The sequence below is a fragment of the Apodemus sylvaticus genome, chromosome 2 (genome assembly GCF_947179515.1).
Source record: "Apodemus sylvaticus chromosome 2, mApoSyl1.1, whole genome shotgun sequence".
NCBI lineage: Eukaryota > Metazoa > Chordata > Mammalia > Rodentia > Muridae > Apodemus > Apodemus sylvaticus.
The window spans coordinates 155,106,983-155,130,378 of record NC_067473.1 but is presented as its reverse complement, the minus strand read 5'-3'; the positions used below and the strand labels follow the sequence as shown (position 1 = coordinate 155,130,378).

Below are 23,396 nucleotides of genomic sequence, written 5' to 3'. Positions count from 1 at the left end.
GAAAACATCCAATGGAAAAAAGATAGTCTTTTCAACAAATGGTGCTGGTTCAACTGGACGTCAGCATGCAGAAGAATGCGAATTGATCCATCCTTGCCTCCTTGTACTAAGCTCAAATCCAAATGGATCAAGGACCTCCACATAAAGCCAGACACTCTGAAGCTAATAGAAAAGAAACTGGGGAAGACCCTTGAGGACATCAGTACAGGGAGAAAGTTTCTGAACAGAACACCAATAGCGTATGCTCTAAGATCAAGAATTGACAAATGGGACCTCACAAAATTACAAAGTTTCTGTAAGGCAAAGGACACCATCAAGAGGACAAATCGGCAACCAACAAATTGAGAAAAGATCTTCACCAATCCTACATCAGATAGAGGGCTAATATCCAATATATATAAAGAACTCAGGAAGTTAGACTCCAGAAAACCAAACAACCCTATTAAAAAATGGGTTACAGAATTAAACAAAGAATTCTCACCTGAAGAACTTCGGATGGCGGAGAAGCATCTTAAAAAAATGCTCAACTTCATTAGTCATTAGGGAAATGCAAATCAAAACAACCCTGAGATTTCACCTTACACCAGTCAGAATGGCTAAGATTAAGAATTCAGGAGACAGCAGGTGTTGGAGAGGGTGTGGAGAAAGAGGCACACTCCTCCACTGCTGGTGGGGTTGCAAATTGGTGCAACCACTCTGGAAATCAGTCTAGCGGTTCCTCCGAAAACTGGGCACCTCACTTCCAGAAGATCCTGCTATACCACTCCTGGGCATATACCCAGAGGATTCCCCACCATGTAATAAGGATACATGCTCTACTATGTTCATAGCGGCCCTATTTATAATTGCCAGATGCTGGAAAGAACCCAGGTATCCCTCAACAGAAGGGTGGATGCAAAAAATGTGGTATATCTACACAATGGAGTACTATTCAGCCATTAGAAACAATGAATTCATGAAATTCTTAGGCAAATGGATGGAGCTAGAGAACATCATACTAAGTGAGGTAACCCAGACTCAAAAGGATGAATCATGGTATGCACTCACTAATAAGTGGATATTAACCTAGAAAACTGGAATACCCAAAATATAATCCACACATCAAATGAGGTACAAGAAGAAAGGAGGAATGGCCCCTTGTTCTGGAAAGACTCAGTGAAGCAGTATTCAGCAAAACCAGAACGGGGAAGTGGGAAGGGGTGGGTGGGAGGATGGGGAGAGAAGGGGGCTTACGGGACTTTTGGGGAGTGGGGTTCTAGAAAAAGGGAAATCATTTGAAATGTAAATAAAAAATATATCGAATAAAAAAATAACAAAAAAAAAGGAGAATCAGAGACCATGAGTTCCTGTAGCAGAATTCATGGTTGCATTAAAATTAATTTGTATTGACTATAACTGCATATGAATAACAAAGGGAAAGCACACTTTTAAACATCTATTAATTTTATTTCCACACAAATAATTTTCTCTCATTCTCACTCTTACTCATTTCCAGTCCTCTTATATTAAAAAATGAGAGAACTGTTATTTAAAGAAACACCTAGCAGACACACCAGAAGTCACCTCAAGTTGGCAACTATCTAACCTGTAATGGCTTTGTTCACTGTGTCTAATCACCCCTAATGATAGCAGGGACACTTGATTAAACAATAGTTGCCATTGTCATGAGAAATACATTGATTCACAACACTCTTTTGAATCTTTATTTGTACAAATAAAGTTCATTTTAAAAAAATCACTAAAGGAATCATTAAAGTGAATTCCTTTACTTTAATGAGGAAGTCATTTAAAGAACTTTTTTCTAGAATGGCCACCTGACCTCAGTAGGATCACATAGCATTTGGGAAGAAATATATAGCCCACTAAGCTAGAACTGGAGGCCAGAATTGAAAGAATTTCCACAGCCACCATGGTTTTACCTTTGGAGCTCAGGTAAGTGGGTACAAAAGAAATCCACACAGTGCAGAAAATCAGCATGCTGTATGTGATTGTTTTTGCCTCATTAAAGGTGTCAGGTAGCCTTCTAGTCATAAAAGCAATAAGCAAGCTGAGACTAGACAGAAAGCCCAAGTACCCTAGAACACAATAGAAAGCAAAGGTGGACCCCTCATTACACAAGAGGATGATTTGCCCAAACTCTGACTGCATGTCAACATCAGGGAAGGGGGGATATGTTCCCAGCCAGACTGCACAGATGCACACTTGAATGATGGAACCACAGCAGACTATAGCATTTGAGAGTCGGGTCACCATCCACATTTTTAAGGTCCTTCCTTCCTGGTTTGAAAGCTTTGAAGACCACAACCACAATGAAGATCTTTGCCAAGATAGCAGAAACAGCAACAGAAAATACAACCCCAAAAATCATTTGTCTCAAGACACAGGTGACTGTTCTAGGTTGGCCAATGAATATCAATGAGCAAAAGAAAGAGAGCATTAAAGAAACAAGGAGGACATAACTGAGATTTCTGTTATTTGCTCTGACAACAAGTGTGTCCCGATAGCAGATAAATAATCCTAAAATCATGGCTGAAAATAGGGTAAACTAATGGCCACAGAGACCAAAACAGCTCCTAGAGGATCTTCATGGGACAAAAATGTCATAATTTTAGAGAAACAGTAACTTTTCTGTTTATTTGGATATTGATCTTAAGGACTCTTGATGCATTGATCCATATCTGAAAAGAAGACAGATTGGTTTATTACATTCCTCTGGTGAGACCACAGATGGACATTTGAAGAGGATATATTGCATGGAACCATTGTTGAATTCTGAAGGAAATGTCCCTGGTTATTTTTACTGTACCATAGTATTGAAAAACAATAGATGAATTAGTTTTCTTTCATGAGAGAAATATACATATACACTTGATCCATAAAATATTCAGAAATTGAGTAGACTTGAACAATATGAAAGTCAGAAATATAGAAATGAAATGAGAGGAAAGCACACAGTATGAAAATTATATGTCATTACATATGAATGGAAGAGATAACACACATTGAAGCTTTTAGTTTTTCTTCCATTTTGTACATTTTTTCATTAAAAAATCTTTTTATTGCTTGAGAATTTCATACATGAATATAAATGTGCTTTGATCAAATCCACCACAAATTTCTTTGCCCTGTATGCTTTTTCTCTCCCTCCAACAATTGCTCTCCCCAACTTTATGTGCTCTTGCTTTTTTTAAACCCTACTATGTTCACTTAATGTTGTGTATGTCCAAATGGATATAGGACCATCAATCAGGACCACATGTCTAAAGAAAACTGACTTTTTCACTCCAGAAGACATCAACTGCCAATAGCACTTTGCTAGGGCTGGTTCACTATGAGCATAACCCCCATCTATCCTGGGATATTGTCTGGCTTCTCTGTTGCTAGTCTGGTGCATGCTTCTTTGAGTTTATTTGCTCAAGTATATCCTATCCTGTCTGATAAATACAGCTTCACTACAGATGTCACCTCTCTGGCTTTTACAGCCTTTCTACATTGTAGTCCACAATGATCCCTGGAGCTCTTATTTCTGGAAGCTCTTAGTTATTAGTGTGGAAGGACTAGAAAGTAAAAGTTGCTAACATTTATCAACATCTATGTTTAGGAACTGTGGTATTTTATTTTGTTTCTTTGATTTTGATTTTCCCAAATGATGTGCCATTGTTTTAGAAATAATGCTTTAGGTAATACATTTTAGAAGTAAATAGTTTCTTATGATAAAAAGTAATTAAGCAATTAGACAACATAAGGCCGTCAAGGGGATACAAATTGGAAAGGAAGAAGTCAAATTATCACTATTTGCAGATGACATGATAGTCTACTTAAGCGACCCGAAAACCTCCACCAGAAATCTCCTACAGCTGAAAAACAACTTCAGCAAAGTGGCTGGTTATAAAATCAACTCAAACAAATCAGCTGCCTTCCTATACTCAAAGGAAAAGCAGGCTGAGAAAGAAGTTAGGGAAACGACACCCTTCACAATAGCCACAAACAATAGAAAGTATCTTGGTGTGACTCTAACCAAACAAGTGAAAGATGTATATGACAAGAACTTCAGGTCTCTGACGAAGGAAATCGAAGAAGACCTCAGAAAATGGAAAAATCTGCCATGCTCGTGGATCACCAGGATTAATATAGTTAAAATGGCCATCTTGCCAAAAGCAATCTACAGATTCAACGCAATCCCCATCAAAATCCCAACTCAGTTCTTCACAGAGTTAGAAAAAGCAATTCTCAAATTCATCTGGAATAACAAAGAACCCAGGATAGCTAAAACTATTCTCAACAGCAAAAGAAATTCTGGAAGAATCAGTATCCCTGACTTCAAGCAATACTACAGAGCAATAGTGTTAAAAAACTGCAAGGTATTGGCACAGTGACAGGCAAGTGGACCAGTGGAATAGAACTGAAGATCCAGAAAAGAATCCACATACCTATGGTCACTTGATTTTTGACAAAGGAGCCAAAAACATCCAGTGGAAAAAAAGATAGCCTTTTCAACAAATGGTGCTGGTTCAATTGGAGGTCAGCATGCAAACAATGCCAATTGATGCATTCTATCTCCATGTACTAAACTTCACTCCAAGTGGATCAAGGACCTCCATGTAAAACCAGACACACTGAAACTAATAGAAAAGAAACTGGGGAAGACCCTTGAGGACATGGGCACAAGGGAAAAGTTCCTGAACAGATCACCAATAGCTTATGCTCTAAGATCAAGAATTGACAAATGGGACCTCATAAAATTACACACTTTCTGTAAGGCAAATGACACTATTAAAAGGAGAAAATGGCAACCATCAAATTGGGAAAGGATATTCAACAACCCTATATCTGATAGAGGGCTAATATCCAATATATACAAAGAATTCAAGAAGTTAGACCCCAGGGAACCAAATAACCCTATTAAAAATGGGGTACAGATCTAAACAAAGAATTTTCACCTGAAGAAATTCGGATGGCCAAGAGGCACCTTAAGAAGTGCTCAACATTATTAGTCATTAGGGAAATGTAAATCAAAACAACCCTGAGTTTTCACCTTACACCAGTCAGAATGGCTAAGGTCAAACCTCAGGAGACAGCAGGTGTTGGCAAGGATGTGGAGAAAGAGGAACACTCCTCCACTGCTGGTGGGGCTGTAAGATGGTACAACCACTTTGGAAATCAGTCTGGTGGTTCCTCAGAAAACTGGACATGACACTTCCGGAGGACCCTGCTATACCTCTCCTGGGCATATACCCAATGGATTCCCTGGCATGCAATAAAGACACATGCTCCATTATGTTCATATCGGCCTTATTTATAATAGCCAGAAACTGGAAAGAACCCAGATGTCCCTCAAAAGAGGAATGGATACAGAAAATGTGGTATATTTACACAATGGAATACTACTCAGCAATTAGAAACAATGAATTCACAAAATTATTAGGCAAATGGTTTGATCTGGAAAATGTCATCCCAAGTGAGGTAACCCAATCCCAAAAGAATACACATGAAATGCAATCTCTGCTAAGTGGATATTAATTAGCCCAGAAGCCCTGAATACCCAAGGCACAAATCGCATAACAAATGACTCCCCTGAAGAAGTATGGAGAGGGTCCTGATCCTGGAAAGGATTGATCTAGCATTGGAAGGGAATATAAGGACAGAGAAAAAGGAGGGAGGTGATTAGTGAATGGATGGAGAGAAGAAGGTTTATGGGACATATGGGGAGGGAGGATCTGGGAAAGGGGAAATCATTTGGAATATAAACAAAGAATATAGAAAATAAAAATATTAAAAAAAAGACCTAATAAAAGATGATGAAAGTTTAGCTTGATAAATACCCTAAATGGATATGCATGTCAATTTTCTCTGTTGTAAACTCTGTATTCAATTTTGATTTTAGTTTATGTGTAAACTTGTTGTCAATGTTTTACCATGTGATCATGTATTCTGAAAGATGTATATGTGCTGAGGACAAAGAGAAAAGATATCCCCCTTTTCCTAGAGAATTGAAGAAGAAATCTTGAAAGGGAAGAACATTTTAGAAGAACTTTCTTTCTTTCTTTTTTTTTTTTTTGTATAGATTTTTTGTTTTTCTTTTTTTTTCTTTTTTTTTAATTTTTTTATTAGGTATATTTTTATTTACATTTCAAATGATTTCCCCTTTCCTAGCCCCCCCACTCCCAAAAAGTCACGTAAGGCCCCTTCTCTCCCCCTGTCCTCCCACCCACCCCTTCCCACTTCCCCGTTCTGGTTTTGCTGAATACTGCTTCATTGAGTCTTTCCAGAACAAGGGGCCACTCTTCCTTTCTTCTTGTACCTCATTTGATGTGTGGATTATGTTTTGGGTAATCCAGGTTTCTAGGTTAATATCCACTTATTAGTGAGTGCATACCATGATTCATCTTTTGAGTCTGGGTTACCTCACTTAGTATGATGCTCTCTAGGTCCATCCATTTGCCTAAGAATTTCATGAATTCATTGTTTCTAATGGCTGAATAGTACTCCATTGTGTAGATATACCACATTTTTTGCATCCACTCTTCTGTTGAGGGATACCTGGGTTCTTTCCAGCATCTGGCAATTATAAATAGGGCTGCTATGAAAATAGTAGAGCATGTATCCTTATTACATGGTGGGGAATCCTCTGGATATATGCCCAGGAGTGGTATAGCAGGATCTTCTGGAAGTGAGGTGCCCAGTTTTCGGAGGAACCGCCAGACTGATTTCCAGAGTGGTTGTACCAATTTGCAACCCCACCAGCAGTGGAGGAGTGTTCCTCTTTCTCTGCACCCTCTCCAACACCTGCTATCTCCGGAATTTTTAATCTTAGCCATTCTGACTGGTGTAAGGTGAAATCTCAGGGTTGTTTTGATTTGCATTTCCCTAATGACCAATGAAGTTGAGTATTTTTTAAGATGCTTCTCCGCCATCCGATGTTCTTCACGTGAGAATTCTTTGTTTAACTCTGTACCCCATTTTTTAATAGGGTTGTTTGGTTTTCTGGAGTCTAACTTCTTGAGTTCTTTATAAATATTGGATATTAGCCCTCTATCTGATGTAGGATTGGTGAAGATCTTTTCCCAATTTGTTGGTTGCAGATTTGTCCTCTTGATGGTGTCCTTTGCCTTACAGAAACTCTGTTAACTTATGAGGTCCCATTTGTCAATTCTTGCTCTTAGAGCATACACTATTGGTGTTCTGTTCAGAAACTTTCTCCCTGTACCGATGTCCTCAAGGGTCTTCCCCAGTTTCTTTTCTATTAACTTCAGAGTGTCTGGCTTTATGTGGAGGTCCTTGATCCATTTGGATTTGAGCTTAGTACAAGGAGGCAAGAATGGATCAATTCGCATTCTTCTGCATGCTGACCTCCAGTTGAACCAGCACCATTTGTTGAAAAGACTATCTTTTTTCCATTGGATGTTTTCAGCCTCTTTGTCGAGGATCAAGTGGCCATAGGGGTGTGGGTTCATTTCTGGATCTTCAATCCTGTTCCATTGATCCTCCTGCCTGTCACTGTACCAATACCATGCAGTTTTTAACACTATTGCTCTGTAGTATTGCTTGAGGTCAGGGATACTGATTCCCCCAGAATTTCTTTTGTTGCTGAGAATAGTTTTAGCTATCCTGGGTTTTTTGTTATTCCAGATGAATTTGATAATTGCTCTTTCTAACTCTGTGAAGAATTGAGTTGGGATTTTGATGGGTATTACATTGAATCTGTAGATTACTTTTGGCAAAATGGCCATTTTAACTATATTGATTCTACCGATCCATGAGCATGGGAGGTTTTCACATTTTTTGAGGTCTTCTTCCATTTCCTTCTTCAGAGTCTTGAAGTGCTTGTCATACAGATCTTTCAAATGTTTGGTAAAAGTCACCCCAAGATACTTTATACTATTTGTGGCTATTGTGAAGGGGGTCGTTTCCCTAATTTCTTTCTCAGCCTGCTTATCCTTCGAGTATAGGAAGGCCACTGATTTGCTTGAGTTGATTTTATAACCTGCCACTTTGCTGAAGTTGTTTATCAGCTGTAGGAGTTCTCTAGTGGAGTTTTTTGGGTCACTTAGGTAGACGATCATGTCATCTGCAAATAATGATAGTTTGACTTCTTCCTTTCCAATTTGTATCGCTTTGACCTCCTTATGTTGTCGAATTGCCTGAGCTAGTACCTCAAGTACAATATTGAAAAGACAAGGAGAAAGGGGGCAGGCCTGTCTAGTCCCTGATTTTAGTGGGATTGCTTCAAGTTTCTCTCCATTTAGTTTGATGCTGGCTACCGGTTTGCTGTATATTGCTTTTACTATGTTTAGGTATGGGCCTTGAATTCCTGTTCTTTCCAAGACTTTAAGCATGAAAGGATGCTGAATTTTGTCAACTGCTTTTTCAGCATCCAATGAAATGACCATGTGGTTTTTTTCTTTGAGTTTGTTTATGTAGTGGATTGCAATGATGGATTTCCGTATATTGAACCAACCCTGCATTCCTGGGATAAAGCCTACTTGATCGTGGTGGATGATCGTTTTGATGTGTTCTTGGATTCGGTTGGCAAGAATTTTATTGAGTATTTTTGCATCGATGTTCATAAGGGAAATTGGTCTGAAGTTCTCTTTCTTTGTTGGATCTTTGTGTGGTTTTGGTATCAGCGTAATTGTGGCTTCATAGAAGGAATTGGGTAGTGTTCCTTCTGTTTCTATTTTGTGGAATAATTTGAAGAGTATTGGTGTTAACTCTTCTTTGAAGGTCTGATAGAATTCTGCACTGAAACCATCTGGTCCTGTGCTTTTTTTGGTTGGAAGACTTTCTATGACTCCTTCTATTTCTTTAGGCATTATGGGACTGTTTAGATGGTCTAATTGGTCCTGATTTAATTTTGGTATTTGGTATCTGTCAAGGAAATTGTCCATTTCCTCCAGGTTCTCCAGTTGTGTTGAGTACAGGCTCTTGTAGTAGGATTTGATGATTTTTTGGATTTCCTCAGTTTCTGTTGTTATATCTCCCTTTTCATTTCTAAGTTTGTTAATTTGGATACTTTCTCTGTGCCCTTTGGTCAGTCTGGCTAAGGGTTTATCTATCTTGTTGATTTTCTCGAAGAACCAGCTCCTGGTTTTGTTGATTCTTTGTATGGTTCTCTTTGTTTCTACTTGATTGATTTCGGCCCTGAGTTTGATGATTTCCTGCCTTCTACTCCTCCTGGGTGAAATAGCTTCTTTTTGTTCCAGGGCTTTCAGGTGTGTCATTAAGCTGGTAATGTGTGCTCTCTCAATTTTCTTTTTGGAGGCACTCAGGGCTAAGAGTTTTCCTCTTAGCACTGCTTTCATTGTGTCCCATAGATTTGGGTATGTTGTGTCTTCATTTTCATTGTGTTCTAAAAAGTCTTTAATTTCTTTCTTTATTTCTTCCTTGACCAAGGTATCATTGAGTAGAATATTGTTCAATTTCCACGTGTATGTGGGTTTTCTGTTGTTTTTGTTGCTATTGAAGACCACTTTTACTCCATAGTGATCTGATAGGAGGCATGGGATTAGTTCGATCTTCTTATATTTGTTGAGGTCTGTCTTGTGACCAATTATATGGTCGATTTTGGAGAAGGTACCATGAGGTGCCGAGAAAAAGGTATATTCTTTTGCTTTAGGATAGAATGTTCTATATATATCTGTTAAATCTAATTGGTCCAAAGCTTCAATTAATTTCATTATGTCCCTGTTTAGTTTCTGTTTTCCTGATCGGTCCATTGAGGAAAGTGCAGTGTTGAAGTCACCCTCAATTATTGTGTTAAGTGCAATGTGTGCTTTGAGCTTTAATAAAGTTTCTTTTACGAATGAGGGTGCCCTTGCATTTGGAGCATAGATGTTCAGGATTGAGAGTTCTTCTTGTTGTATTTTTCCTTTGACCAGCAAGAAGTGTCCCTCAGGGTCTCTTTTGATGACTTTGGGTTGAAAGTCAATTTTATCTGATATTAAAATAGCTACTCCAGCTTGTTTCCTGAGACCATTTGCTTGTAAAATTGTCTTCCAGCCTTTTACTCTAAGGTAGTGTTTGTCTTTGACCCTTAGGTGTGTTTCCTGTAAGCAGCAAAATGTAGGGTCCTGTTTAGGTATCCAGTCATTTAGTCTTTGTCTTTTTATTGGGGCATTGAGTCCATTGATGTTAAGAGATATTAAGGAATAGTGATTGTTACTTCCTGTCATTTTTGACGTTATTTTTTAAATTTGATTGGTTAACTTCTTTTGGGTTTGATGAAAGGTTATTATCTTGCTTTTTCCAGGGTGAAGTTTCCCTCCCTATTGGTGTTTTCCTCCTATTATCCTTTGTAGGGCTGGGTTTGTGGATAGATATTGGGTAAACTTGGTTTTGTCATGGAATATCTTAGTTTCTCCATCTAAGGTGATTGAGAGTTTTGCTGGATATAGTAGTTTTGGCTGGCATTTGTGTTCTCTTAGAGTCTGCATGAGATCAGCCCAGGATCTTCTAGCCTTCATAGTCTCAGGTGAAAAGTCTGCTGTGATTCTGATAGGTCTTCCTTTATATGTTACTTGGCCTTTTTCTCCTACTGCCTTTAATATTCTTTCTTTGTTTAGTACATTTGGTGTTTTGATTATTATGTGACAGGAAGTATTTCTGCTCTGGTCCAGTCTGTTTGGAGTTCTGTAGGCTTCTTGTATATTCATGGGCATCTCTCTCTTTAGGTTAGTGAAGTTTTCTTCTATAATTTTATTGAAGATATTTGCTGGCCCTTTAAGTTGTAAATCTTCACTCTCATCTATGCCTATAATCCTTAGTTTGGTCTTCTCATTATGTCCTGGATTTCCTGGATATTTTGGGTTACAAGCTTTTTGCATTTTGCATTTTCTTTAACTGTTGAGTCCGTGGTTTCTATGGTATCCTCAGCGTCTGAGATTCTTTCTTCTATCTCTTGTATTCTGTTGTTGATATTTGCATCTATGTCCACTGATTTCTTCCCAAGGCTTTCTATCTCCAAAGTTGTCTCCCTTTGAGTTTTCTTAGTTGTTTCTAATTCTGATTTTAGATCCTGGATTGCTTTGCTTAGCTCCTTCACTTGCTTGTTTGTGCTTTCCTGTAATTCTTTAAGAGATTTTTGTGTTTCCTCTTTCATGACCGCAGCCTGTTGACCAAAGTTCTCCTGTATTTCTTTAAGTGTTTTTTGTGTTTCCTCATTATTGGCTTTTCTATTCTCCTGGATTTCTTTCAATGATTTTTGTGTTTCCCTTGCAAGGACTTCTAACTTTTGATGCATTTTCTCCTGAATTTCTTTAAGTATGTCCTTCATGTGTTCCTGTACCAGCATCATGACCAGAGATTTTAAATCCAAATCTTGTTTTACTGGTGTGATGGGGTATTCAGGACATGCTGGTAAGGCAGAATTGGGTTCAGATGTTGCCATACTGCCTTGATTCTGTTAGTGAAGTTCCTGCGTCTGCCTTTTGCCATCTAGTTCTCACTGGTGTTAGTTGGTGTTGTCAGTGCTGGACTCACCAGTGCAAGCTGCCCCTTCCCAGGTGGCCTCTGGTGCACAGCTTACCTCCTGCACTGCCTGGAGACAGGGTGTTGTTGTCCAGCCTGTTCAGACCCCGAAGAAGACACCTGAAGGCTCCTGCTGGGGCCTGCTGGATTCACTGGAGCACACTTCTCCCCGCTGGCCGCCTGGAAGTCCCACTTGCCTCTTTCAGGACTTGGAGATGTGGTGTTGCTGCTCAGGCTGATCTGGATCCGGAAGCGTAGAGGTCCGAGGGCTACCGCCAGAGGCCTCAGGACTGAAGCCTAAGCTCTGTGCCACAGGGAACGAGCTGTGCTGTGAGCTCCCAGACTGCCTCTGGGTGCACACCAGGTCCCCCGCACTTCCTGGAGACCAAGTGCTGTGGCCCAGGCTGTTCAGATCCTAAAGCAGGCGCCTGAAGGCACCTGCTGGGGCCTGCTGGATTCACCGGAGCACACTGACCTCTCCCGCTGGCCGCCCGGAAGCCCCACCTGCCTCTTTCAGGACCTGGAGATGTGGAGCTGCTGCTCAGGCTGATCTGGATCCGGAAGCAGAGAGGTCCGAGGGCTACCGCCAGAGGCCTCAGGACTCTAGAAGAACTTTCTTAGAGAACTTTCATAGAAAACATTTTAGAGAGAACTTTTAAGAGATGACATAGGAATAAAGATTAAAATCATGTTTTAAATAATGTTTCATCAGGCTATCCTTCTTTGTAAATGGGCCATTAATTTCTGCAAATGGTGGTTAGTTTGCCAAGCTGAACACCCATATTGGAGTCTTCTACAACTCTATAAGATGATTTAGGACAGAGTTCAGTGGGGTGCTCTGCACCTGTCTCATCTTTCGAATCAAAGAAAGTCTTGTCCAAGAATACAAAAAAGCACAGACAGAATACAGAGAGACACGAATGACATTTCAGGGAAAATAAAAGCAAACCAGTCGTCTCTTTTAGATGGTCTTCCTTCCTGCACATGGACAGCACATCAACACAGAGATGATTCAGAAATCAGATAGGAACTAGCAAGTTCTTGCTACAGGGAGGTTGGTGAGTATCTTCCATATCCCCTGGCTGCTCAACAAAATACTCATTTACTTTGTCCTTCTCTGACTCCAGATTAAACCTGAAACAGAAACACAGAGAGAGACAAGACAATAGATACCAAGGCACACAGACCTACCAATTAGAACACAAAAAGCTCACCTATTTTGGTTAGAGGACTTCAGTAAATCCCAGATGAGCCCCCAAATGTAAGGGTTTATGATTTTCAAAAATGAGACTCCAGACTCAAATAATATACAACAGTAAGGAACATTTATTCTGCAGAGAACCTGAATGTAGGGTTCTACTATGAATCAGGATGCAAGACACATGTGTGGACTTTGCATGGTCAATTTAAAGCCTGTGAGGGGAGAAGTGGGTGAATTTTACTTTTGAATGATTGTCTCCATCTCCAGACATATTGGTGCCTTTGTGTTTGTATAATGGAGATTTGGGTGGGGGCGGGTTCTGATCAAGTATACCTGGCTCAAGTTAGACAGCCAGGCAGCTTCTACAGCTCCTTATTGAATGTCTGTGAAGTGGGCTCAGGCTAGGTGGTATGAAAGCTTACTGACTATATGCGTCTTAAAGGTGGTTTTTTTTTCCCTAAAATTGGTTTGTTTTGCATTTTTCCAGGACTAATAAACAGAAACTTGGGCCTAGTCTCCCAAATTACCAGTTTGAAACATGTCAAAGAATCACCATGTCTCTGATTAACTCAGTCCTCTTACTACGAGAGAATAGATTAAATGTTCTAAAAAGCATATAATGAAGTATTAGGAACCACTGAAAACCCAGTTGGCCACAGAATTCAGTCTGAATGTATTTTCAAAGGTGTATGGTGAGCACTCATTAAATTTAATCCATGTGATGAAACATTTTTGTGGTAATAATTGCATGATCTGTCAATGCAGCTGTGTCTAGAACACATGCCTAGAATATTTCAAGGCTTTAGGTTCAATTCCCACCATGAAAATGTGCTAAATTCATGATAATGATAGAAATATTTTCTTAGAATTATTTAGTACAATGTGGTTATATCACCCAATTAATCTCCTGATTTTCAGTAAATATAAACTTGTACATTTGCAAACTCATTTTGTAAGAGTCAATATGTTTAGAAATAGCATAAAATTATTGTTTCAGATTATGAAACATATAAGTATTAAAGTACAAAGATAATGTTATAATTGGTAGATGTTTCACTTGAAGAAAAGGAGATTCGGTCATATATACTTCTAAACATTAAGCCTTCTGTTGATGACTTAGATAGTACTGCTATGAGGAGGAGAAGAGGGAAAGTTTTCCCCAAGTATATTTGGTAAAACTAAAGGTACTTTAAAGAGATGGTATCCCTAGAGAGTATCAGTGTAGATATATTTTCTTCAATTATTATCTATTAAAGTCAGTGCATTATACTTTTCTAAACGCGGGGGGGGGGGGAAGGTATATTCAAATTTGATAAGGGTACAGAGCAAGGACTACTCTTAGATGGGTTGCAGGGGTGGCTGCTGTGTCACATGTATACCAGTAGGTGGCAGAGAGGAGAGAGGATATTTCTATGCACAGTGTTCTGACCTAGGAACACTAGTAGCCTAACACTCCCTGGAAAAAGAAAGCCAGAGATAATCACTATTGCAGTGCTGCATAAACCCCAATAACCCCTGGTAGGAGGAATAAGCCAGGGACTAGAAGAATTCAGTCTAGGCCTGAAGTCCCCAGGCTGGAGTGAACTCAACACAGAAAAAAGGAATGATCCTGATGTAATTCCTTCACCAGCTGTAGAACATAGGAGAATGATCCCCGTATCTCCCCTGGCCAGTAAAATTGAGCTGACTCTGGTGGTTGGCGGCACAGGTAAGCCAGCCCCAAGGGTATGAGCATGGCAGAACTGGTAAGCCACTTGACTGCCATGCAATGACATGGGTGAGGGAGAAATAACCTCTTCATTGCCTCTTGTGACCTACAAGTGGTAGGAGTACTGGTCCCAAGGTCAGCAATGCAAGAGAGCTGTCCATACCTCTTACATGCTTTAGCACTCTGGAAACCAGGTCCAGAACCTTGCATAGTCAGCACAGTAGAGATAGCCCTGGAAATGGTGGTAGCAAGTAAGTCAGCCCCAAGAACATTAGTGTGGGAGAACCAGCCCTGACTCTTATCTTCAGGCAGGTAGTACTAACCAAGGAGAGAGTCTCACATACCCTCCCTTGTCCCTTGCCATTTATGGCAGGCAGAAGACCTGCTTGGGATTGTGAGAGTGGGAGAATAGTCCATATCCCTCCCTGGCTGCAGAACTTGGGAGAACAGTCCTCTAATATCACAGAAGCAGCAGGGTATAGCTGCCCTTGTATCAGAGTTGTTTATGAACTGGACCTGAGAGCATCAAAGCAGGAAAGTCGTAATTATCTAGGCCTTTGAACTGACCAAATTCAATATCTACCACATTGTGAACTGCTGGAGTGCAAGAAGGGGCCAGTCCAAAATATCTAAAACTTCAGTATCTCCATAACACAGGACAACAACAACAGGATATCTAAAAGGATTCCCAGTATCTATAGAGTAGCAGAATCCAGAGAACACATAGGAGACCAAGTCATTGCAATGAACATTTACAAAGAACATTGGCAAGCAAAGAAGTGTAGAAATAAGGGTATAACATGGGACATACTGTGACATATTACAGCTTCTACAATGAGACATTTTTCTCTTAGTACAGTGGAAGGTTGCAAGCAGGAGATTGATACAAGAGGCAGGGAAGATGAGAGGGATTGGGGTGAGTGACATGAAAAATCACAAAGAACCAATACAAAGTTAAGTCAAGGATTTGGTGATGCTCATCTTAAGCCCAGTACTAAGGAAGTAGTGGGCTTGCAAACTGCCACTACGTTGCCAACAAAACAAAGCAAAGGACAGTACTTTAAACAGTAAATCATTGATAAGCAAAGATTTCATTCAGGAGAATAAAATTGGCGTCGCAAATACCTGCTTTGAAATAGATGTTAGATGTGAAGTAAGGTCATAAAAAGCTGGTAGGAAACATTACTGCTGTGCTCTGGGGAGGCTTTGCAATTGGAATCAATTTGAGGATGATGTAACATCTGGACAGTCAGAGGACAGTGGGAGGAGAACTTCTGCAGGTCACTCACAGCCCTCCACATCACTCACAACCCCACACATCACTCACAGCCCTGCACATCACTCACAGCCCCGCACATCACTCACAGCCCTGCACATCACTGACAACCCCACACATCACTCACAGCCCTGCACATCACTCACAGCCCTGCACATCACTCACAACCCCACACATCACTCACAGCCCTGCACATCACTCACAGCCCTGCACATCACTCACAGCCCCACACATCACTCACAGCCCCACACATCACTCACAGCTCCACACATCACTCACAGCCCTGCACATCACTCACAGCCCCGCACATCACTCACAGCCCCACACATCACTCACAGCCCTGCACATCACTCACAGCCCGGCACATCACTCACAGCCCCGCACATCACTCACAGCCCTGCACATCACTCACAGCTCCGCACATCACTCACAGCCCTGCACATCACTCACAGCTCCACACATCACTCACAGCCCCGCACATCACTCACAGCCCCGCACATCACTCACAGCTCCACACATCACTCACAACCCTGCACATCACTCACAGCCCTGCACATCACTCACAGCCCTGCACATCACTCACAGCCCCGCACATCACTCACAGCCCTCACATCACTCACAGCCCCACACATCACTCACAGCCCCGCACATCACTCACAGCTCCACACTTCACTCACAGCCCTGCACATCACTCACAGCCCTGCACATCACTCACAGCCCCGCACATCACTCACAGCCCTGGACATCACTCACAGCCCCACACATCACTCACAGCTCCACACATCACTCACAGCCCCGCACATCACTCACAGCCCCGCACATCACTCACAGCCCCGCACATCACTTACAGCCCTGCACATCACTCACAGCCCCACACATCACTCACAGCCCTGCACATCACTTACAGCCCTGCACATCACTCACAGCCCCACACATCACTCACAACCCCACACATCACTCACAACCCCACACATCACTCACAGCCCTGCACATCACTCATAGCCCTGCACATCACTCATAGCCCTGCACATCACTCACAGCCCCACACATCACTCACAACCCCACACATCACTCACAACCCCACATATCACTCACAGCCCTGCACATCACTCACAGCCCCACAAATCACTCACAGCCCCACACATCACTCACAGCCCTGCACATCACTAATCCTGTGGGATCTCTTCAGTGCTTAGTTGTACAGTGACCCCATGCTGGCTTACCATACCAGGGAATGTATGAGAACACCCACAAGATCCAAAGTAATTCCAAGGGAAAAGTATTAATTTTACATATTGTTTAGAATTTGCATGGACTGATAACTGTTTGGGTTATACAGAGACTCTACTTTTGACCATTGTTCATAGCTTATAGTATGAAGGGAGCAATAACTTTAACCATTGCTGTTGCTACAGCAGTAACATAACCATTGGTGAAAAGCAGGGGTACAAAGAAAAGAAACAGAACTCAGTGCAGATGTTCAGAAGACAAAACAAGGCCAAATGCAGGAGCACACTCTGGTCATCTTAGTTTTCCAGGAATCTAAACATGGAGGATTGCTGGAGCCCAGAGTTTGTGACAAATCTAGACAAGTCAACCCACCAACCAATAAAGAAACAACCAACAGTAACAAAATTGACTTAGTCTTTGTTTGCTGGTTTTTTGAAGATAGGGTTTTGGTGTGCAGCCTTGTCTGTCCTATAACTTACTCTGTAGATGAGGCTAACATTAAAATTAGAAATCTGCCTACTGAGTGCTAGGACCATAAACCTGTACAAATTTCACCCAAATAGAACTTGTTTTAAAGTATTAGGAGTTAACTATATAACTGTAACTGTGTCTTCAGGCTTTGTGTTACTCACCCCTGCCCCACTGTGAATCATTCCCACATTCATAATCATTTCTAGAAATTTCCACATACAGAACTGTTTCCCAAAAATTCCACATTCATTGTTGTTTTATAAATACCTGTTTCACCAAATGTAGCTCAAGAAGAAGGACAACCAAAGTATGGATACTTTGTTCCCTAGAAGGTGGAACGAAATACCCATGGAAGGAGACACAGAGACAAAGTGTGGAGCAGAAATTAAAGGAAAGGCCATCCAGAGACTGGCCCACTTGGGGATCCATCTCATAGACAGTCACCAAATCCTGACACTATTGTGGATGCCAACAAGGACTTGCTGACAGGAGCCTGATATAGCTGTCTCCTGAGAGACTCTGCCAGTACCTGATAAATACAGAAGTAGATGCTCACAGCCAACCATTGGACTGAGCACAAGGTCCCCAATGAGGAGCTAGAGAAAGGGCCCAAGGAGCTGAAGAAGCTTGCAGCCCCATAGGAGGAACAACAATATCAACCAACCAGTTCCCTCCAGAGCTTTCAGCGATTAAACCACCAACCAAAGAGTACACATGAAGGGACCCATGACTCTAGCTGCATATGTAGCAGAGGATGGCCTTGTTGGACATCAAAGGGAGGAGAGGCCCTTGGTCCTGAGAAGGCGCAATGCCCCAGTATAGGGGAATGCCAAGACAAGGAAGCAGGAGTGAGTGGATTGGTGAGCAGGTGGAGGGGGGATGGGTAGGGGGTTTTCAGAGGTGAAACCAGGAAAGGACATAATATTTGAAATGTAAATAAAGAAAAGATCTAGTAAAAATAAATACCTGTTTCATTTGCAATCTCTCCATCTGGACATGGAACACAAAGCAACAGAATGGTTTCCCTTCAACAGGTGTTTTCCTAAATCCAAGTGGACAACTTTGACTGCAAGCAGATGAAGGAGTCTGTATAGAAGACATTGGAAGGGGAAAGCAGTCAATACATGGCATTCAGTATTAGCATCCAGATGGTAACTTTCTGCAGGACTTTCATGTACTGTAACACCACAAACTACCATGCTTTTAGAGAGTATGAAGACAAGGTGTCTTTCTTTCTTTCTTTCTTTCTTTCTTTCTTTCTTTCTTTCTTTCTTTCTTTCTTTCTTTCTTTCATTCCCTCTCTCCCTCCCTCTTTTTTGAACACTTGCTTTTTATTTCATTCAGCTGTTATTTTTATTATTATTATATTTCTTTCTTTCTTTCTTTCGATTTATTTATTGTTATATGTAAGTACACTGTAGCTGTCTTCAGACACTCCAGAAGGGGGCATCAGATCTTGTTAGGATGGTTGTGAGCCACCATGTAGTTGCTGGGATTTGAACTTGGGACCTTCAGAAGAACAGTCAGTGCTCTTATCAGCTTCTTTCTTTTTCTTTCCTTCTTTCTCATAGTCTCTCTCCGACCCTCTTTTTTGAACACTTGCTTTTTATTTCATTCAGCTGTTATTTTTATTATTATATTTATATGTTATGTTGTATTACATTTAAAAGAAATTTTAAACTTTGAATATAGTTTAACTATATCCTTTCCCTCCACCAAGTCTCTCCAGATCTTCTTCTCCTTCCTACCTACCCAATTTGTGTTCTTTCTCAAAGAACAAACCTAAATGCCAATAAAACAACAAACTGCTCAAAACCTAGAAAATAAAATACAACAGCACAAAAAGAAAAGCAAATCCCACCAAAGTGTAACCAAATAAAAGTACATGTTGATCCCCATATTGTACTGGCAAACTAATCCTAAAATGAGACCTGCATTGAAGTGAGTGATATACTCAGTGTCTTCCATTAGAGAAAATATATTGGGTCTCTTGAAGACCATAATATTCACCATTACTATATATGACCTCTTTTTATCACATCACTGAGATATTCGGGGTGAGCAGCTCCAACAATAAGGGGATGAATGTGCATATAGATTTAAAATTCAAATCTAGAAATATTTGTTTAGGATATTTAATTATACTGTGAACCCAGAGATTGTGCTATTTACTGAAAATAGCTCTTCTAGTTGTGGTATGACTTAGTCATTAGCACATCTATAATCCCAAACAAAGAAGGTAAAATTAGGTGGTAGAAGCAAGCACCCATATTTGAAAGTAACATCTAATTGATCGGGCAGGCAAAGTGATGAATGAGAGAAAGATTTGACAGAGTGAGTCAGAGATAGGATTACTCAACTCTCATAAGAATAGACAGGAAAGATATAATGTGCTAGGGTCCCCATACCAGCAATCGGGTACTGAGGTGGGACTCCTGATAGATGAAAGCCAAAGGCTAATGATCCTTTAACACTCTTTTAATTTTTTAGGATCCAGAAGCTATGGCTTCTAGTGATTTAACTCTCTCTTTCTATCCTGTTAGCAGAAGCTTTGGGTTTTTGGCAATTAAATTTCTTTTCTCTTCTTAGGCCAAAAGCTGGTGCCTTCTGACAACCCTGTTCTCTGAGGAATTCCACTCTGAGAACAGCCAGGGTACTGAATTCACAGATGTTCACCTCCTTGTTGTATTTTCCCCAAGTTATGAGTTTTTCATTTAGTGATAAATGCTGAATACTGCGAGATTCAAAGACAAACTCGCCAACCTTCACTTGATCTCCAGTACCGCTCGGCAGAGACTGGTAATTAAAGATGTCAAATTTGGTCGCCAAAACCTCCTTATTCACAGTGTTCTCCTTATTGGTGTTTCTCCCAAATTGGCCCTTTTGTAAGAATGGGTGGAGCTAAAAGTGAAAAATAATGTTCAAAACTTGTACTATAAGTCACTGAGATATAAATAAACCTCGTTAGTATAACCGCCCTTTTTTTCTCTAACTGTATGTTCCTGTGGCTTTCATTATTGTTCTGAATAGCAACATTTGTCATAGGGCTAATCAATGCCAGCACTAAGCTTATATCTCACACACACACAAACACACACACACACACACACACGCATCATGCATGCATGCATGCATACACCATGCATGCATGCACACATTCAAAAACTCAACAAATACTGGAGGTAACAGATTTTTTAACCCAATGGACATTACATGAACAAGATAGCTGAAGGAGATCAAGGGATACTAGTTAGCAAATAAAAATTCAAGATATCATTATTTGCAGATTCCATGATAATACATATAAGCAACCCCTACCAGAGAACTCCTATGAGTGATGAAAACTTTCATCGATATGGCTGGACACAAGATTAACATTAGTACCCTTCCTGTATACAAATAACAAACTGAGAAAAACATCAGGAAAACAAAACTCTTCACAGTAGCCACAAACAGTATCAAATATTTATGTGTAGTGAAATGAATCAAGAAAAGACTTGTATGATAAAACTTTAAAGCTTGGAATATAGAAACAGAAGAAGATATCTGAAGATAGAAAGATCTCCCATACTCATGAATTAGTAGAGTTAACATAATAAATATTAAGATAACTTCAAGAGATATCACTATCATTAATTTTAAATTTTATCACAGTGCTATAGTAATAAAAGCCACAAAGTATTTTCATAAAAACACATATGTTGAGCAATGGAATCAAATTGAAGACCCAGAAACAAATCCACACACTTATGGACAACTGATTTTTGATTAAAAAGCCAGAAATACACAGTGGAAAAGAATCTTTAACAAATGTTTCTGTTCAAACTGGATATCTTCAACATGTTGAATAATGCAAATAGATCTATATTTATTACCCTACCCAAAACTCAAGGCCAATTAATAATTACATAAACCAAACACACTGGAATTGAAAGAAGTAAAAGAGAAGAGCTTTAAACACATTGACAAAGAAGACAATTTACTAAACAGAATACTAATAGTGCAGTCATTTACATCAACATTTAATAAGTAAGATTTCCTGAAAGCCAAATGTTTCTGTAAGTCAAAGGACAACTTCAAAAATCTACATAATGGGAAATGATTTATACCAACTCTACATCTGACAGAGAGCAAATACCCAAAATATATAAAGAATTGAAGATACTAGGCAACAACAAACCAAAGAATCTAAATAACCAAAAAGTGAGGTACATAGCTAAAGAGAGAATTCTCAATAGAGGAATCTCAAAAGGCCAAGAAACACTTAAAATAATATTCAATATCTTTAGCCATTGGGGAAATGCAAACCAAAACTACTTTGGGATTCTGTCTTCCACCTTTCAGAATGACTAAGATCAAAGACACAAGCTCATGATGTTAAGGTTGTGGAGCAAGGGGCATACTTCTGCATTAATTGAGGGAGTGCAAACTTGTACAGCCACTATAGAAATCAATATGTTGGTTCCTCGGGAAACTTGGAATCAATCTACCTCTGGAAGCAGCTATATTACTCTTGGGTATATACCCAAATGACACTTCATCATACCACAAGGATATATGCTCATATAAGTTCATAGTGGCCTTATTTAAAATTGCCAGAAACTGGATGAAATCTAAATGTTTCTCAACTAAAGAATGGATTAGCAAATTATGATACATTTACACAATGGCTTATTACTCAGGTTTTAGAAAATGATACTGTGAAATTTTCAGGCAAGTGGATGGAACTAGAAAAGATCCAGAAAGACACAACCAATCCAGAAAGATGCAACTGAGACCCAGAAAGACAAACATAGCATGTAGTTACTCATATGTTGTTATTAGCTTGAAATAAAGGATAATCATGTTACAATCCATAGACACAGAGAGACTAAGCAACAAGGAGGATTCTGGGGGTGGAGAGTGCAGGTCACATGGATCTCCCTGGGAATGGAAGATAGAATAGATTTAGTGGGTAGACTAGAGGGTGGATAGAGATGGGAACAAGAAGGAAAGAGTTTGGGGAGGGAGATATGAGGAAAAAATTATGGATTGAGAGACACAAAGAGAGAGAGATGTAATAGTGGAACATTTATATGCAAAATCAAAATCTAGTGGAGTGGAACTTCCTGGAATCTATGAAGGTGATCTTAGTAAGAACTTAGTAATGGAGAATGAGGAATCTGAAATGACCATCCTCAGTAATGAGGCAAGGCTCACAGTGGTATAGATTAGACACCAATCCAGCCACAAAACCTTGGACCCACAACCTGTCCTGACTGCAAGATGTTTTGGGACAACAGTGGCTCTAAATCGGTGGGAGTGAACAAGTAATGACTGTTCTAACTTGACATTCAAGCCATGAGATGCATCTCATGCCAGACACTGGCAGGATGGCCAGGAACCTGAAGCCAGTTTGCTCAGATAACTAAGGGGGAGCTAAACAAGATCGCCCACAACACAGAAACTAGTCAAAAAGAGATCCCTAAGTCTATTCTGCTATAGTCATAGAGCAGTGCCTATTCCAGTTTTTATCGGAGACTTCATGTAGCAATTGATGGGAGCAGATTCAGAGATCCACAGCCAAAGGTTATGCATTGCCTAGGGAATCCATGGAAGATATGTCAGAAGGATTGTAGAAGCCAGACAAGTCAGACAAGTCAAGTTCAGGATACCAGAAGAACACATCCCACAGAATTAAAAAAAAAAAAAAAAAAAAAAAGCAGGGTTTATAGTGGCTCACAGAGACTGAGTTGACAAGTACAGAGCCTGTACAGATCTGCACTAGGTCATCTGCATACATGCTATGGTTGTTTAGTTTGATGTTGTATGGGATTCCTAACAATAGAACAGTGTTTGTATCTGACTCTTCTTTTACCTCCTTATGGGACCCTTTTCCTCATACTGGATGACCTCATTCAGCCTTAATATTAGGAAATGTACTTAATCTCACTGTATCTTGTTTGCCATGTTGATATACCTGGGATTCCTACATTTTAGAGACAAATAACAGATGACCAGTGTAAATGGGAGAGAGCAGAGATTGTCAGGGGAATGGAAGGAAT

General features: G+C 40.1%; 2 pseudogenes; one reads left to right on the top strand and one right to left on the bottom strand.

Annotated features, from left to right (window-relative positions):
* Positions 1 to 1,782: 1,782 nt before the first annotated feature.
* The window catches only part of LOC127677629 (vomeronasal type-2 receptor 26-like), a 57,026-nt pseudogene continuing 35,412 nt past the window's right edge, over positions 1,783 to 23,396 (bottom strand).
* Positions 13,999 to 14,121, top strand: LOC127679577 (uncharacterized; annotated as a pseudogene).